The following is a 17,250-nucleotide window of genomic DNA, read 5'->3' on the forward strand; positions in this document are numbered from 1 at the left end:
AGCGACCGCCAGTGACTGACATCTCAGCTGGCTCATTTAAATTCCTGCCCATTTGTGACGTCACGCACGATACATCGGGTGGAGAACTGGAAAGTGTTTATGCACTTACCATACCAGTTGTTAGCGTTGTTAGCTAGCTGGGCGGGTCGGTTGGTGGTTCTGTCATGGTGGGAGAGTATGGCTGAGTAAGCAGAACAGGTGCGAGTTAAGCTTATAGTTTCTAGCTTATAGCAGTCTGCTGTTACAGTGCATGTGTGTTAGGGGGACATTTACTAAGCAGTGATAAGAGTGGGGAAGTGAGCCAGTGGAGAAGTTGCCCATGGCAACCAATCAGCACTGAAGTAACATCTATAATTTGCATACTATGAAATTATACAGAGCTGCTGATTGGTTGATGGAGCAACTACTCCACTGGCTCACTTCTCCACTCTTATCACTGCTTAGTAAAAGTCCCCCTTAGTTTGGTTGAGCACTATATAGCTGTGTGCTCTGTTATAGCTGTCCTTTCTTCCCCACCTCACAGTTTTCTTTAATATAATATAATTTAATTTAATATAATAATCCACTAAATTAAAATAAGTATCCTGTATGTACGGTGTGGCTGACACAGGGAACACTCCTCAGCCAATTGGGAGTTTAGATAGAAACATTAAATGGATAACATTACAGGTTACAGTCTACAAGGGCCAAAAAAATATGAGACACAAGTAGTTTTGAGGAGTGGGAGCTTAGAATGTATTTTTGTGCTGACTTTTCCGTGATGCTGCTGTAGTTCCACCGTGAATTAGGTCCTTTCTAATGCTGTTTCCATGTATGACATTAGTAATAATAATATTATTATTATTATATGGGAAATAGCAACCTTTAACCATGAAAGAGTTAACGAGCCGCTGGACTGAATGCACACAAGTGTTCCAGCAGGGTTAGACAAATAACTCAAATGTGTTTCAGTCTTTCTAATTTCCATGTAAATGGACAGCTGATCCCAATTATTGTCACGGTCAAGTGCCCCCTTATTTGCAGGATATCCCAAATACCTTTACTCAATTGCTAATGAACATCCCCAGCAGCAGATGGGGCCCTGAAGACATGGTACGTGAAAATCTTGTTCTTATGCTTTTTCGGATATTTCACGAATATCTCGTGTTGTTCAATTTACAGGGTCTAATTGGTTTGGAAGCTGTCTCGCCCTTGCTGTCATTTGTAGTTGCTGCATTGATTTAGATTGATCCTGCATGTTATTTATATACAGAAATTAATTGTGGTTACATTCTTGAGATTCAGCGTTCTGATAAAGGGTCTCATTTTATTTTTCTTCTTAATTTAATTATTTTATTATTTCTGAGTAAAGCGGTTTGTTAGCAATTTTCTGCATTATAATTGAATAGGACAGCTTACCATTGAGGATGGACAAATATAGGGATGGATTAAAATTCAGATGAAATATAGAGATTAGTTTTAAGGAAATAGATATGATTGTTCGACCTAAATTACGCCTACCACTGTGATGGGGACACTGAAATGCAGGCACCGGCGCTATTGCGACACAGTCGTAATGCTGCTTTTAAAGAGGGCGACATTATAGGCATAACCATGATTCAATTTGTAATTCCATCCCCCTTTAATATGCGGTTAGCAGTATTACATCTGTGTCGCAATAACTGAGCCGGTATTTTAGTGTCGCCATACAGATTGTGGACAATCTCCCACTTCAGTGAATTCATTTGTGGATCAGTGAATTTGCAGAATCTGCCCAATCATATACCTCCAAACCGTCCGAATTTGTGGGGGACTGTCCCGGATTGAGGGCTGTGTCCCTCTCCATCAGCACTGTGTTGTCCTGATGGGTTCAGCAGTTGGAGAGGTATGTTCTATTCACTGAACGTGGGTCACCGGTTCCTGCCACTTGTATGTGCTGGAGTGAGAGGGGGGCATCCTAGTGCTTTTATTTAATAGACACACCCTGGCGGAGTGTCCACGCCACCTCCATGACTCAAAGACTCCTCCTCCTCCTCCTCCTCCGTTGCATGACCATGCAGCGGAACTGATCCCCTTTCCAGAAATGGGAGGTATGCAAGCAAGGAGCATGGATAAAGGTCACATGTGTATAGCTGTAAAGCAAGATTACAATCCCTCGGACACTCATTCTTCCTGGGTTATGTATTAGTGGAAAACATGGATATTAGTAGCAGAGTGTGAAGCTGCATCCGAGAATGTTGCCACTGGCTTCAGAATGCCCAGAAAACAGGACGGACGCCCCTATTTTCTGGCAACGCTCCCTGTCGCCGCCCCAAATTCCGTGTAGCCTGTCAATGAGCACCAGCGCCAGACATGCGCACTTGCCTCCGGCGGTTTGGGCACTTCTGAAAACATTGGTAAATTGCGACCAGATCAGGACTGTGTCTGGGAGTGAATCAACCCCTGAGCCGTATATTTGATTAATACAAAATTCATTTCTGTACTTGTCACTCGCACCATTAGCGATACAGGTGTAGAAGTAGAAATATATATTTTGATCCCAAGTAGTATATTTGTTAGAATTCAGTGGCACATAACAGAATAAAATCTGTTCTTGTTATTAACACCATTAGCTAGCTAAGTGTAGAAACACAGAAGGCAATTAATTATATCAGCCAGTGTACTTGTTGTAGCGCTAACAGCAGAAAATGAGCACATTTCTGCCACGCCTGAAAGGGAGTCAGTGTCTCCGGCATTCGCACAGAATGTCTAGGAAATGTGGCAGAGAAAAATAACTTATAGTTACAAAAACTTCATGTCGGTGCTGAGAGGTCTATGTACTAAGGGTATTATTCAGCATGGGTTGGTGATGCGTTGTGTTCGCATTCTGCCAACCCGTGTTGTAGTGCGCATTTGTCGTAATGCGCGTGAGCGGGTTGTCCTATTGCGGTCGCATGCTAGAAGGGTGCAACCGCAGTATAATTGACAGCTGCGGGCGTTGGGTGGGAGGTATTGCATCGTTGCAGGGGTGGTGATGCAGCATTCAGTGGGTGTGGTGACGGAAATGGGGGCGGGTTTGGGACAATGGGAAAATGGATGCCCTGCGCCTGCCTTTGCAGCCTGGCTGCGGAGGCAGGGGGGAGCATCTACAAATCAGTGATGCGGTCGCAATTGGATTGTGATCGCATCACTTCCGGTTATTTGCATGCTGGACGGCCTTGCCCTGTGCTGGATGGCCCCCAGCATGCAATCGCAGTCAGTTGTAGTTTTGCTAAAATAGCAAAACTGCAACAGTAGCTGAATGAAGGTCTAATGGGGAGATGTACTAAGCAGTGAAAAGAGCGAAGAAGTGAGCCAGTGGAGAAGTTGCCCATGGCAACCAATCAACTGCTCTGTATAATTGTAAAATATGCAAAATTGCAAATGATAAATGTCACTTCAATGGTGATTGGTTGCCATGGGCAACTTCTCCACTGGCTCACTTCTCCACTTTTATCACTGCTTAGTACATCTCCCCCCAAGGCCCACATTCATCAAGCCTTGGAGAGTGATAAATTCCACGGTGATAAAGTACCAACCAATCAGCTTCTAACTGCCATGTTACAGGCTGTGTTTGAAAAATAACAGCTAGGAGCTGATTGGCTGGTACTTTATCACCGTGCAATTTATCACTCTTCAAGGCTTGATAAATCTGGGCCTGAGTCTTGGATGGAGATAAAGTAGACAACCAACCAGCTCCTAACTGTCATTTTTCAAACACAGCCTGTAACATGGCAGTTAGGAGCTGATTGGCTGGTACTTTATCTGTCTCCAAGGCTTAATACATAGGGGTCTATTTACTAAGCCTTGGATGGAGGTAAAGTGCACAGAGATAAGGTACCAAGCAAACAGCTCCTAACTGCCATGTTACATGCTGGGTTTGAAAAATGACAGTTAGGAGCTGATTGGCTGGTACTTTATCTCCATCCAAGGCTTAGTACATGGGGGGTCATTCCGAGTTGTTCGCTCGCTAGCAGATTTTAGCAGCATTGCACACGCTAGGCCGCCGCCCTCTGGGAGTGTATCTTAGTTTAGCAGAATTGCGAACGAAAGATTAGCAGAATTGCGAATAGAAATTTCTTAGCAGTTTCTGAGTAGCTGGAGACTTACTCCTACACTGCGATCAGCTCAGCCCGTTTCGTTCCTGGTTTGACGTCACAAACACGCCCTGCGTTCGGCCAGCCACTCCCCCGTTTCTCCAGACACTCCCGCGTTTTATCCTGGCACACCTGCGTTTTTCCGCACACTCCCAGAAAACGGGCAGTTTCCGCCCAGTAACACCCACTTCCTGTCAATCACACTCCGATCACTTCAACGATGGAAATTCTTAGTTCGGACGTGAGTAAATCTACTAAGTTTTGTGCTAAAATACTTAGCGCATGCGTGCTACGTACCATGCGCATTTTCGCCTTAATCGATCCGTTGCGAAAATCGGCAACGAGCGAACAACTCGGAATGACCCCCATAGACTCCTAAGGAGCTTATTATTGAGACTCAGCAAACTGACATTTGGTTGTCATTTGCAACTTCTCCACACTTTTCACTGCTTCATGAATAGACCCCTGAATAAGCTATATTCTAAATATTGGTCTAGCCTAATAAATGACAGTCTACGCTGCTCGCACACAGGCGATGAGGAACACTGTAACATTTGCGCAAAATCCCTAAGATCCATGTGAATTTGACAGAATTTTATACACTTGAGGTCTATTTCATATATAAGAGTAACTGGACCAAATGTCAGACGTGCTGTTCTCTGGCTGGTCTTGTTACGCTGGGTCGCTGACTACTCTATGTCTTAAGCATCCTTGCCTCAGGGGTGTAAGATCTCCGGGGATACATAATACGTCTGCGGGTCAGTGCGTTGAGCAGGATAAAAGCACGGCTCAGGTAGTCTCTACAGAGCAACAGGCCATTATATCCTAACAGCAAAATCTTTTTAACAGCTTCAGCTCTGCTGGCCAACAGTGTAACCCGATATCTCTAATTTACAGTAAAACAGAGTAAAACCAGACCACAATAGCTCCTGGGCAATATAATAGTGTATATATTAATAATGTCAAAAATATATTATTCTGTTTATTGAGTTCCAACTCCAAAGCTCAGCGGTATTACTAAATTCCACCCCAGAACACTGCTGCACATTGTAACACAATAATCGGGGATCTGACTACACTTTCTGCTGCGTGAGGGGTAACCAGGAGTTCTGCACTTCTCATCCTGTATATAAAGTGTTTTGTACTGTATATCAGCTGCATGTACTTTGCAAATTATGCAATTTTAGCTATTAGTGCTACCAAGGCAAAATATAATTCATTTAGATTTTTGCATCACAAAAATTGGCATTAAACCAATTGTCTTCATGTAGTGGACTCACCCAAAAGCTTGCCGTTTGAGGCAGCTGGATTAAGTGGCGTAACTCCCAGAGGCAACAGAAGCACTCCATGCAGGGAGAAGTAGGGCCTTCGAGAGCTGAACTGGGCCTGGGTACTGGGGTGTGGCTAAGCCTAAATGATAAAAAATGAAAAACATACTATATGCTGTATATAGTTGTCCTCCTCAGCAGCTGACCCATACCCCACCACAAGCCAGGCCCGGGTGATCAGTACCTGCACCCCCCACACCCTTTCCCTGTCTTGGCACCCCCGGTACACGGCATCAGCAAAGGTACTGATATGTAATATTGGGATCAGGACTATGGCGCTAGGTGCTAGTCATGCTTCTTTTTGGCCTGAGCCGAGTGCTGTTGCCTCTACAAGCCGGTAAGAAGCGAGGAGGAGATACTGCCTCAGGGTGATGGGAAGTTCTGCCACTGGCTACATCGAGATGGGCACATATGCAAGTTCGCAATTGCGGCTTCCTTACATAGCACGTAACAGGTTTGGGAGCGCCAAGTATATAACAGAAGGTGTGGCTGACTCCGAGTATAAAAGATACCAAACAGCAAAAACTTGCAGTTGACAATACATACACATTACAGTAAAATGCCCACATAGTGCTGTTAATAAGTACCCAAGTCGCTTGAAGCATGTGAAGATGCAAATATAATATTTTTTACACATTTGGGCAGCCTTCCCCTTCCCAAACAGAGGATAAAACATACTTTATTTCTGCAGCAGTTTTACTCTGCATTAGTGTTTCAGACGCTTTCAGCCAATCGGGGGCAGCCAGTGTCAGTCGTCAGCATCATCATCATCAGTGGGCAACTTGTAACGTCTAACTGCTTCTTCCAACCCCCGTTCTGGACCCATGTGGTAGGGAGTCGCATGCCCCCCTTGCGTGTGGAAAATTTTATGTTTCACAAAAAAAAAGCACATGTAAACTAAAAAGAAAAAAAGAAAAACGGCTGCAACTTGCATTTAAGTCTAACTCTGATTAAGGCCCTAAGGGTGTTATCATGACAGATCAAGGGTGCGGGATTGGTAGATCAGGCCTGGTTGCTTAGACTGAAGGCTCTCTACTTCATTTCTGTGCACACCATTGTCTTATGTGCTCCATAATTCAATGTAAGGGGTCCAAGGAAAGGACCTCCTTTTTTGCAGCATTGATTAATAGAGAACCCCATCCCTCTGCTTATGGGTGGGAACAGGCCGAGGTCAGGAGAGGCAGCTCAGGTTCATCAGAATTCAATTCAAGACCAAGAGCAGGGAGTAGAGATGCAAAACACAGGATCAGGTTCACCAGCAACCAAATAAGCCGGGCTGGTAGACAGGTATAGCAGTTCAGACAAGTGAGGCCATGCCGGTACAACAGGTTCTGTGCCTGAAAGGAACAGAGGAGTTTATAAATGCTTACCACACCCTTGACTACCAGGGGAGAGCTGCAGGTGCAAATGATCTAACAAACAGAAAGAAAAATATGCGTAGGGCCTCCACCCACGATGCTATTGAGAATCGGGACAGCTGTCCTATACTGGAAACAAAAGTACACATAAACTAACTCACATGGTGAACACTCCGTACTAATGGTACATTGTATAGAAGTATATGTATTTGAATAGACCAGCGGTTCTCAACTGCAACCCACAAGTGTACCCAGAAGGTCATGTTTTGAGGATTTCTGTTTGTGGGAGCAGCTGGAATAATAACACCCCTTTTACATCAAGCTTTGGACCCCGGGTCGCAGCTCAGTGTAAAAGGGTCCCCCCCCCCCAAAAAAAAAAAAATGGTCCAGTGACCGGGTAGTTTGTAGAGTTGGTCCTGGGAAGGACCCAGGTTAAGGGGCAGCGTAATATTGAAAGAAATATTGTAATCCGTGGCTGTAGTTATGTATTCTGCTAGTCTTTGCATACAGATGTAAAATATTGTAAGAAATGTACAAAATGCATAATACAATAAAAAGTTTTATAATAAAAAGATAATAAAAAGTTTTATTTGTACCAGTGAATTCAACTACATGTTAAGATAGCATGATGCATGTAAGAATATCAAGCAAAACCAAAAGTAGAATAAAAACCAAAACCAAACCAAAATAAACCAGATTAAGGGGGACATTTACTAAACAGTGATAAGAGCGGAGAAGTGAGCCAGTGGAGAAGTTGCCCCATCAACCAATCAGCAGCTCTGTATCATTTTATAGTATGCAAATTATAGATGTTACTTCAGTGCTGATTGGTTGCCATGGGCAACTTCTCCACTGGCTCACTTCTCCACTCTTATCACTGCTTAGTAAATGTTCCCCTAAATTACGTAGCATTACTTGTAAATTACATAGCATTACTTGTATTACATACTGTATGTGAAAAGGTCTTTAAATAGGTATTTCAAGTGTTCTTAGATATTCACGTCCCCTGACTCTCATAATTGAATTGTAAATTGTCTCGGAATATAGAGTGGGTATTCAATATACATTACTTCTTGAAGTTAGTTGTCCAACATGAATTCCATTTACAGTATCGTGAGATGATGTCATCTCCAAGCACCAGAAGAAGAGTTCCACTGCACACGGGTGCAATGTGAATATCACCGACCTTATCACTAATGATATAATTATCTGCCATGCCTGCCCACTTCACAAGGAAGGTGGTCAATCCACTCATGCAGAGGTGGAGGGGGGGGGGGGGGGGTCTACCCAAGAAATCGGGCATCTCCCATAACTTCTGGGAGAGTAAGTAGACCCAGTTGAGATTTATTAGAGCCTTTTTGATCCTTCTTTGACAAACAGCCATAAGGTCAAGTGAGCACCCTGGCTGTGGCTGCAATGTGGGGTGACTTGAAGAAGTGGCAATGCAACCCTTTCCTCAAAGTTCATTGCCATTTCTATGCACATGACATATGCCTTAATGCTGTAAGTACCTAAGTTTCCATAAGAGCCTCCAAAAACTTAATTGGCATCCCATTGTCGTTGCATGATTCAGCAACTGGATGCTGTTGATGAGGACCTTGGGGGTGGGTTGATGACACTCTGTCAACAATTTACAGCCTTCTGTAATTAAGTGTCAGGGAGATGAACTTATTGGGCTCAGGCTGTCAGTTGACAACCGGCGTTGAAGTTCTAGGAGGTAGACCGCCAGTCAATGAAGTGGGCTTTGGGAGCAGGAAAGATTTTGTGAAACATGGAGAGGACTTAGGTGGCTGTTGTCAAAGGAATGGAAATATATCTAGTACAGTACTATCTAGGGATGATTTCTGGTGGAGTGGATATCATGTACACCCTAGACCAGGCATGTCCAAACTGCGGCCCTCCAGCTGTTGTGAAACTACATATCCCAGCATGCCCTGACACAGTTTTGCTGTCAGAGAATGCTAAAGCTGTGTCAGGGCATGCTGGGATGTGTAGTTTCTCAACAGCTGGAGGGCCGCTGTTTGGACATGCCTGCCCTAGACACAGTAACATCTTGGCTCAGCTTTGACATAATTTTATTTATGCCTTTCACTAGAATTTCATTCCTGGCTCTACCCTGTTTGCAACCCACAGAAAATCACTGTATAAACTTGTCTTTGCCACCTGAATACAAGCTTTTGTGCAGGAATTGCAACTTCAATGAGACGTTCCTGGAGCAATCCTGTACTATCGTGTAGATGGCAGGTCCACCTTATTTATAGATGGCAGGTCACCTTATTTATAGCTGCAGATTGTACTACCCCAGGGAAATTCTATCCAGCTGACACTGGTGTGTGCCTGGTGACTAAACAACAAGGTCAAGAATGGGAGCATTTAATTGGCAGCTATCAACGGGCTGTGATATGACAATAGCTGTCTCAGCCAACATAATGCCAGAAAGTCAGATTGATTTATTAAACGATAAGCTGGTTGTAGAAGTTGGACGTTGTTGGTATCTAACAGCAAAAAGGAACCTGCCATTTTAAAACTTCATCTAAAATGCATTTTATACATGCACGCAAAGATATAAATGATTCAATATACATTATTATTAGAGAGTATTTATATAACGGTAATATATACTGTAGCACACTACAATACTGCAAGGGCAGAAAATAGAGATTTTACTGCACAGTTGCTTAATATTGTGGCATTTTCAAGATAAATCTATGTAATTGGAAATTCAGGGGCAGTCTGTGGACTTAATGACATGACTCGCCTCATCACGGCCCACCATGCACCCCTTCCACTGCGAAACAGAACAGATATTGTGGCATTGGTATAGGGGAGTTACCCACAATGGTGCCAATTTCATTGCCTCGCCCCTTGGATTCCCACATTGATTAGAGTTGTCCGTCGATGGCTGATGGTTTTAAATCATCGACTAGGAACCATTTATGGACAAGCCACTGAAGGTTTCCCACGGCCAGCACTAACCATCAGGGCTGTCTCTCATCGATGGTGTATCTAGTCACCTTCAGATCGTCAATGGTTGATGGTCAACCCTGACATCAACCGCTGGGAGATACAGGTGGGGTCTGGGAGGAAGAAGAAATCAGCAAGTATGGACATATTGTAACAGTAAAACAAGAAGTTGTAGGACAAACAAACATGATAAAGAGGTCTAGTTGCTGATGCGTATGACAGGTGATCAACTAGACCAAACTCACACTGCGATAATTGAGTACATTGCAGGGATGTATCAATTATCGCCTGCAAGCTCTGTCCCTGCGATGCTTCTCCGCAGCATCATCAGGGTATTTTTAGTAAAAAATATCCCGATGTCCTGCTGCGCATGCGTCGCCGCCCTTCGCGACAGCCGCCACCGGGTTTCCACCGCCGCAAAAAGCCCCCCCTGATTTTATACTTACAAGTCCAGGAGCCGGTGTCTGCTGCTTCCTGGATGCTGCCAAGTCCTTCTTTTGTGCTGTGACCCCCGTTGCAGTAAAGTGAGCTGCCGCTTTGCAGCATCACTTTACTGCACCGGGGTCACAGTGCAGCACATGGAGGTCCCGGCGCCCGGCAGCGCTCACCGGGACAGCGGACATGGTCTCCCTGGACTGGTAAATATGTGGGGTTTTTTTACACTGTGAACAGCTTGTGTGTCCAGGGGGGCAGAGAAAGCTGGGCAAAGGATGTACATCACAGTGCTGCCCTGTGATTTCGCCAACCTGAGCTGGCAAAATTATCACATGGCTCACTGCTGTATTTAAAAAAAAAAATAATAATATTTTTTTTTTTTTTTTGTAAATTCGGCCTCATCACATTTCCCATTATAAGTATGGGGAATGTGATGCGGCTTACTAAAGAAATGACAATTAAAGGGTTTGGAGCAGTTTTTCATGAAAACTGCTCCAAATGCCCTTTAATACATTCAGATGATACTAAAATAATGTGAAACAGGTGTGAAAACTCCCTTTTTCACATTATTTTAGTAAATATAATGTCTTATTCTAATAAAGTAATAACTTAAATCAATTTATAGTGACATAAAATGTTGCAGGTTAGACATGCTCCTATCTAGCTACTCTACATACTACACATGCTTGTAGCGCTACAGATGATAAATTAAGTGGATATAATGACCCCAGGTTATATGGGCCAGGTCACAGGGCAATCAAATAATGAAGTGAAGCAGATGCCACAGATGAAAGGAAACGTGTCACTTTTGTGTAGCTAGATATACACAGGGCCGGTTCTAGCCCTTTATTCGCCCCAGGTGGGAAATAGGGGTGTGGCTTCATACAGGGGGCATGGTCAGTTACGCCCGCTGTACAGTAGAGTAGCGCCGTTGAAATGCTGTGCGGTGCACGATGACGTCATCGCGCACCACACAGCAAAGGTCCTCTCCACGAAGGGAAACTAGACGCGTAGCGTCTAGTTCCCTTCACAGCGGGACCAGCGGGGGGCACAGCAGTAGCGGATCTTGCCATGGTGCGGCCCCCTCCGGATGGCGCCGGCACCCCGGGCAAAAGTCCTGCTTGCCCGTGGCAAGATCCGCTACTGGATATACTGTACAGTATATAAGTACATAAATGGCCTGTATGTGAGATATGTGTTTAGCTTTATTTCAATCAAACTTATAGGCCCTACACAATGGCCGACAATCTTCATAGATATGAACGATCTCGTTCATTATTGAATGAGATACCATTCATATCTTTGAGTGTGGAGTCACCAGCGATGAACGATGCGCGGCCCCGCGCTCGTTCATCGCTGGTGCTCCGTCGGCTGTGCACGCAGACCAATATGGACGATCTTGTCCATATTTGCCTGCACTTGTATGGAGCCGGGTGATGGGGGGAGTGAAGAAACTTCACTCCCCCGTCACTGCCCCTCCCCCGCCGCCGGGTCGCCCGTCTGCCGTATCGGCAGTCGGGCAGCTCGGCGGCGGATCGCCGTGTCTGTCGGGCCCATTTGTTTTTTCTCCTTTTAATTCGATTCTGAGAGGAAATGCAGGTAAGAACATCTGAGAGGAAATGCAGTTAAGAACAATGCCGTATAGGGTTGATTTTGTTCCCCTAGATGAAATGTGTTTTGTTGTGGGAAATGTGTTTTGGCACAAAATCATTTGTGTGTGTTGCTGCCTGGTCTTCATGAAATGAAATCAATGCAGCCGAAGGTAAGACAGTGGAGGGTTATTCAGATCCCGTAGCTATTGCTACGTGATGCGCAAAGTCCCGGTTATCGTTACTTTGCGTATACGCAGAACCTGTTCGGCGCATGCGCGACTAGATCCTGTAAGTATACGGTCATTAGGTCGACCACAATTAGGTCGACAGTCATTAGGTTGACAACTATTGGTCAACACGCATTAGGTCGACAGGGTTTCTAGGTCCACATGATCCCTAAGGCGACATGGCATAGGGTCGACGTGAGTTTTTCACAATCTTTTTAATTTTTTAACTTTTTCATACTTTACAATCCACGTGGATTACAATTGGGAACGGTAACCTTGCCCGAAGCATGGCGAGCGAAGCGAGTCATGCGAGCGGACACGGTGCACTAATCAGGGTTCCCGATCACTCTACTAATCTCATGTCGACCATTTGTCATGTCGACCTAATGATTGTGTCGATATATTTTGGGTGTCGACTTACTCGCTGTCGATCAATAGTGGTCAACAGGGACACTGTCGACCTAAGTGTGGTCGACCATATTACCCATACCCGCCCTGTGATGTAGGAAGCATGATGGCAGCAGTCTGCCAGTGATTGACGTTCTGGGGGGCGGGGAGGGGCGGTGACGGCCTCCGTTTGTGAAAATGGAGGTATGTTGCCACCTGTTAGAGGGAGGGAAGAGGCCGGGGATCTCCGTCAAAGGACAGATTTCCTGGCGATGGTCAGATTGCGCGGCACCCTTTGCCTCCTGCTGCATCACCATACAGCGCTATCACTGCTGCTTCCAAGGAAGTGATAGCAACTCCAACCACATCTGAATCAGGCCCAATATACTCTACTGACCTAACAATACATCACATTTTCTATTTCTCGATTTGGCAAAAAAAATAAAAATCTATATTAGGTATTACCATATAGATTTTTTTTGCCACAAAATCAATTTTGTCAGTTACAAATAATTTGTGTGACACAAAATCAATTTTCCGTTTTTGAAAAAGTTTTGTGACACAAAATCAATTTTGTGAATTACAAAATTGTTTGTTGTTTTTTTGTTTTGCATCACAAAACCAATTTTGTGTGTGAGAAAAGTGATCTTGATTTGCAGGGCAAGGGCACAATTAGTTTTTGAAGGGCCCTGTTGTTTTAGCCGCCTAGTTACCCCAACCTAAAATGTGTGTCTGGAGTCTGATAGAGTTTGGTATATCATGTCGGCAGTGACCATGTCTTCCTTCATAATGTCGATATGAGAATATCAACATGGTCGTAGTGTCGTAGTAAGGTAAGTGTAACCCTAACCCCATAAACCTAACCCTAATAATCATGTGGGCATATTCATGATGCCGACATTCTGCCCAGGTTGACATTTTCCAGGTGTCAGCATTTATGATGTCAACATTTTAATCATGTCATCATCATAAATAATGACATTCTGGTTTCAACATTATGAATGCTGACACAGTGACTGTATACACTGCATAGAGTCTGATATAAGTGAAATATACAACATATCACTTAATGAAATGTGACACATGACATTTATAGGCTGTGCAGTACAGTCACAATGCAATTACACGTATGCACCATGTGTATTTTATATGTATGCCTAGCTGCTGTGGAATCGCCACCACACTGGACTACCATTTCCCTTCCCTGTCACGTATTTATCCCAGCTGATGCAGGATGTATGACTGCAGCTGGAAATTGTGGGAATATTGGGGATGCAGACAGCAGAATCCCGACGGTCAAAGTCCCAATGGTAAGTACTGGGATTAGGGTAAGGCATTATGGGGAGGGTTAGGGTTAGGCTGCAGGAGAGAGCAGTTAGGTTAAACTGCAGGTGGGGATGGTTAGAGTTAGGCTGCAGGAGGGGTGGGTTAGGCACTAGGGGGAGGGTTAGGCTGCGGGAGCGGTGGGTTAGGCACTAGGAGGAGGGTTAGGCTGCAGGAGGGGTGGGTTAGGTAGTAGGGGGATGGTTAGGCTGCAGGAGGGGTGGGTTAGGGTTAGGTAGTAGGGGGAAGGTTAGGCTGCAGGAGGGGTGGGTTAGGGTTAGGCACTAGAAGGAAAGTTAGGGTTAGGCTACAGGAGGGCGGGTTAGAGTTAGGAATTAGGGGGAAGGGTAGGGTTAGGCATTAGGGGGAGGGCAGTTAGGATTAGGCTGCTGGTGGGGACAGTTAGGGCTAGACTGTGGGAGCGGTAGGTTAGGCACTAGGGGGATGATTAGGGTTAGGCTACAGGGGAAGGTAGTTAGGATTAGGCTGCAGGTGGGGACGGTTAGGGTTAGGCTGCAGGAGGGGTGGGTTAGGCACTACGGGGTGGGTTAGACACTAGGATGAAGGTTAGGGTTAGGCTGCATGAGGGGTGGGTTAGGGTTAGGCATTAGGGGGAAGGGTTAGGCTGCAGGAGGGGTGGGTTAGGTAGTAGGGGGAGGGTTAGGCTGCAGGAGGGGTGGGTTAGGGTTAGGCACTAGAAGGAAAGTTAGGGTTAGGCTACAGGAGGGGTGGGTTAGGGTTAGAAATTAGGGGGAAGGGCAGGGTTAGGCACTATGGGGAGGGCAGATAGGATTAGGCTGCTGGTGGTGTCAGTTAGGGCTAGACTGTGGGAGCGGTAGGTTAGGCACTAGGGGGATGGTTAGAGTTAGGCTACAGGGGAAGGTAGTTAGGATTAGGCTGCAGGTGGGAACGGTTAGGGTTAGGCTGCAGGAGGGGTGGGTTAGGCACTAGGGGGAGGGTTAGGCTGCAAAGGGGTGGGTTAGGCACTAGGGGGAGGGTTAGGCTGCAGGAGGGGAGGGGTGGGTTAGGGTTAGGCATCAGGGGGAAGGGTTAGGTTTGGGCACTAGGGGGAGGGCAGTTAGGAGTAGGTTGCTGGTGGAGACAGTTGGTGTTAGGCGGCGGGAGGGGTGGGTTAGTGCTAGGCACCAAGGGGAAGGTTAGAGTTAGGCTGCAGAAGAGGGGAGTTAGTGTTAGGCTGCAGGTGGGGATGGTTGGGGTTAGGCACTGTGGGAGGGTTAGGGTCAGGCTATAGGAGGGGCTTGTTTAGCGGTAGAGTTAGGGTTAAAATATAGTCACCGTGCCCTGTGGCCATTCTGAGTGTCAGTATCCAGACTACAAGGATTCCAATACCATCCCAAATATTGTTCTCTTCTCAAAGATTGGAGGCATAATTGATTGACAGATTGCCAATCCTGACAGTGCAAGGCTGCAAATCTCTCACACTATGGGGTACTAAAGCTTCTAAAACAGTGGAGGTAATACCCATAGCAACCAATTAACTTCTCTGTAATATTTTCTAGAATGCAACAGTGAAATGATAGCTAGAATCTGATTGGTTGCTAGTAGCTTGGTAAATCTACCCCTACATGTAAACAGGTGCAACCTGGTGTGACCTCGCTGATTTTAGTATCTGTGGATAGGTCACCAGAAGTCTGATGTGGAATTTCCATACCCCCACCCCCACCCCCCACCCCCCATTTTGTACAGAAACCTAACATTCCATATGGAGGCCCTACATATAAAGGATTATCATTGATCACAGCTTTTTTTGTGCTTTGGCCAATACATGTCAAAGGTTCGCCATTAATGGGTCTATGTACTAAGCCTTGGAGAAACAAAGTGGATGTAGATAAAGTGGGAGATGTATTAAGCAGTGAAAAGAGTGGGGGTAGTGAGGCAGAGGAGAAGTTGCCCATGGCAACCAATCAGCACTGAGTTAACATTTATCATTTGCATATTATAAAATTATTCAGAGCAGCTGATTGGGTGCCATTGGCAAATTCTCCACTGGCTCACTTCCCCACTCTTTTCACTGTTTAGTACATCCCCCCCCTATGAGCCAGATTTACTAAGCCTTGGAAATTGATAAAGTGGACAGCGATAAAACACCAACGAACCAGCTCCTAACTGTCGATTTGCAACCACAGCTTGTAAAATGACAGGAGCTGATTGGTTGGTACTTTATCTCTGTCCACATTATCATTCTCCAAGGCTTAATACATCTGCCCCATTATGATGTCACTGATTCTTGGTCTGCACTGTGTTAGCAGTGTGGAAATTTGCAGCAGTAGATACCATTCTACAAATACCCTGACTATGGGGCATCAAGGTTTGAAAGGTTACATTATGTTTGGAATAAATGGAAGCAGGTTAATAAAACTGAATAATCCCATTTTTTTTTTTTAACAAGAACTCACATACTGTAACCCTAATATTACATGAGCCAAGCAGTTATTGGTGTTCATTTGAGTCAGAAATGTAACAACTATGAATATGGGGGCTAATTCGGACCTGATTGCTAGGCTGCATTTTTGTACAGCCTGCGATCAGGTCTAAACTGCGCAGGCACGTCGCACGGGTACAAAGCGGATCGACGTTCATCTATAGCTATGTGCGAAGAATGCATTCGCATGGGCGATTGCAAGGAGATTGACAGGAAGAGGGCGTTTGTGGGTGGCAAATGACCGTTTTCAGGGAATGGTTGGAAAAACGCAGACGCGTCCAAGCGTTTGCAGGGAGGGTTCCTGACGTCAAATCCGGTCCCAGACAGGCTGAAGTGATCGCAGCGGCTGAGTAAGTCCTGGGCTGCGCAGAGACTGCACAAAATCTGTTTGTACAGCTCGGCTACACATGCGTTCGCACACTTGCAAAGCGAAAAATACACTCCCCTGTGGGCGGTGACTATCGGATTGCAGCAGTGCAAAAATCGCCTGCTAGCAATCAGGTCTGAATTGGGCCCATGTTGTACTACCAGTAACTGTGGAGCAGTGGTCTGTTACCCGGGTAGACAGTGGATATAATCCCGCCTTGTATAGTGACCAGTATTTAAATTAATTTTTTGTTGCTCCCTGCGAATAATGTTCCGTTTCCATTCAATATCCTGCTGCGGTTCACAGCATTATGTAATTATAAAGTGTAAACCAGCCCAATTAGTCCAGTACTTTATCATAACCAATCCCCCCAGGCTCCACTCGCCGCTTTACAGCTGCCCTGTTCTAACCTTCCCATTAGAAAATGATTGGACATCTTTATTTTCATATAAGTGACAAAACCCAGGGGGCTGTTCTCGTCCTCCCTCTGCCACCTCTGGCGCTCAGCATAATAGACTCGGGGAAACTTACAAGTGTCAGATTTTTCACACATCTGTGCTGTAAATTAATAATGAGCGGAGGAGGCGATTTCAGCAGAGAATGGAGGGGGAATGTCCGCAGGCAATCTCACCATCTTTTTTCAGGGCTCCTGATTATATACTGACTGCCTGAAATAAAATCCGTAACAAGTGACCATTTCATGTCAGAACTGGCCTTAGACAGTTGTAAAAG

The 17,250-nt window shown here is 45.3% G+C and overlaps 1 long non-coding RNA gene across 1 annotated transcript in view; it reads left to right on the top strand.

Moving 5' to 3' along the window:
• The first annotated feature begins 1,053 nt into the window (after positions 1 to 1,053).
• The window catches only part of LOC134957111 (uncharacterized), a 93,483-nt gene continuing 77,286 nt past the window's right edge, over positions 1,054 to 17,250 (top strand). The window contains exon 1 of the long non-coding RNA XR_010186466.1: positions 1,054 to 1,092. This is a non-coding gene — a long non-coding RNA (uncharacterized LOC134957111). The remainder of the gene's footprint in view (positions 1,093 to 17,250) is intronic.

This window comes from Pseudophryne corroboree, chromosome 9, assembly GCF_028390025.1.
Source record: "Pseudophryne corroboree isolate aPseCor3 chromosome 9, aPseCor3.hap2, whole genome shotgun sequence".
Taxonomy (NCBI): domain Eukaryota; kingdom Metazoa; phylum Chordata; class Amphibia; order Anura; family Myobatrachidae; genus Pseudophryne; species Pseudophryne corroboree.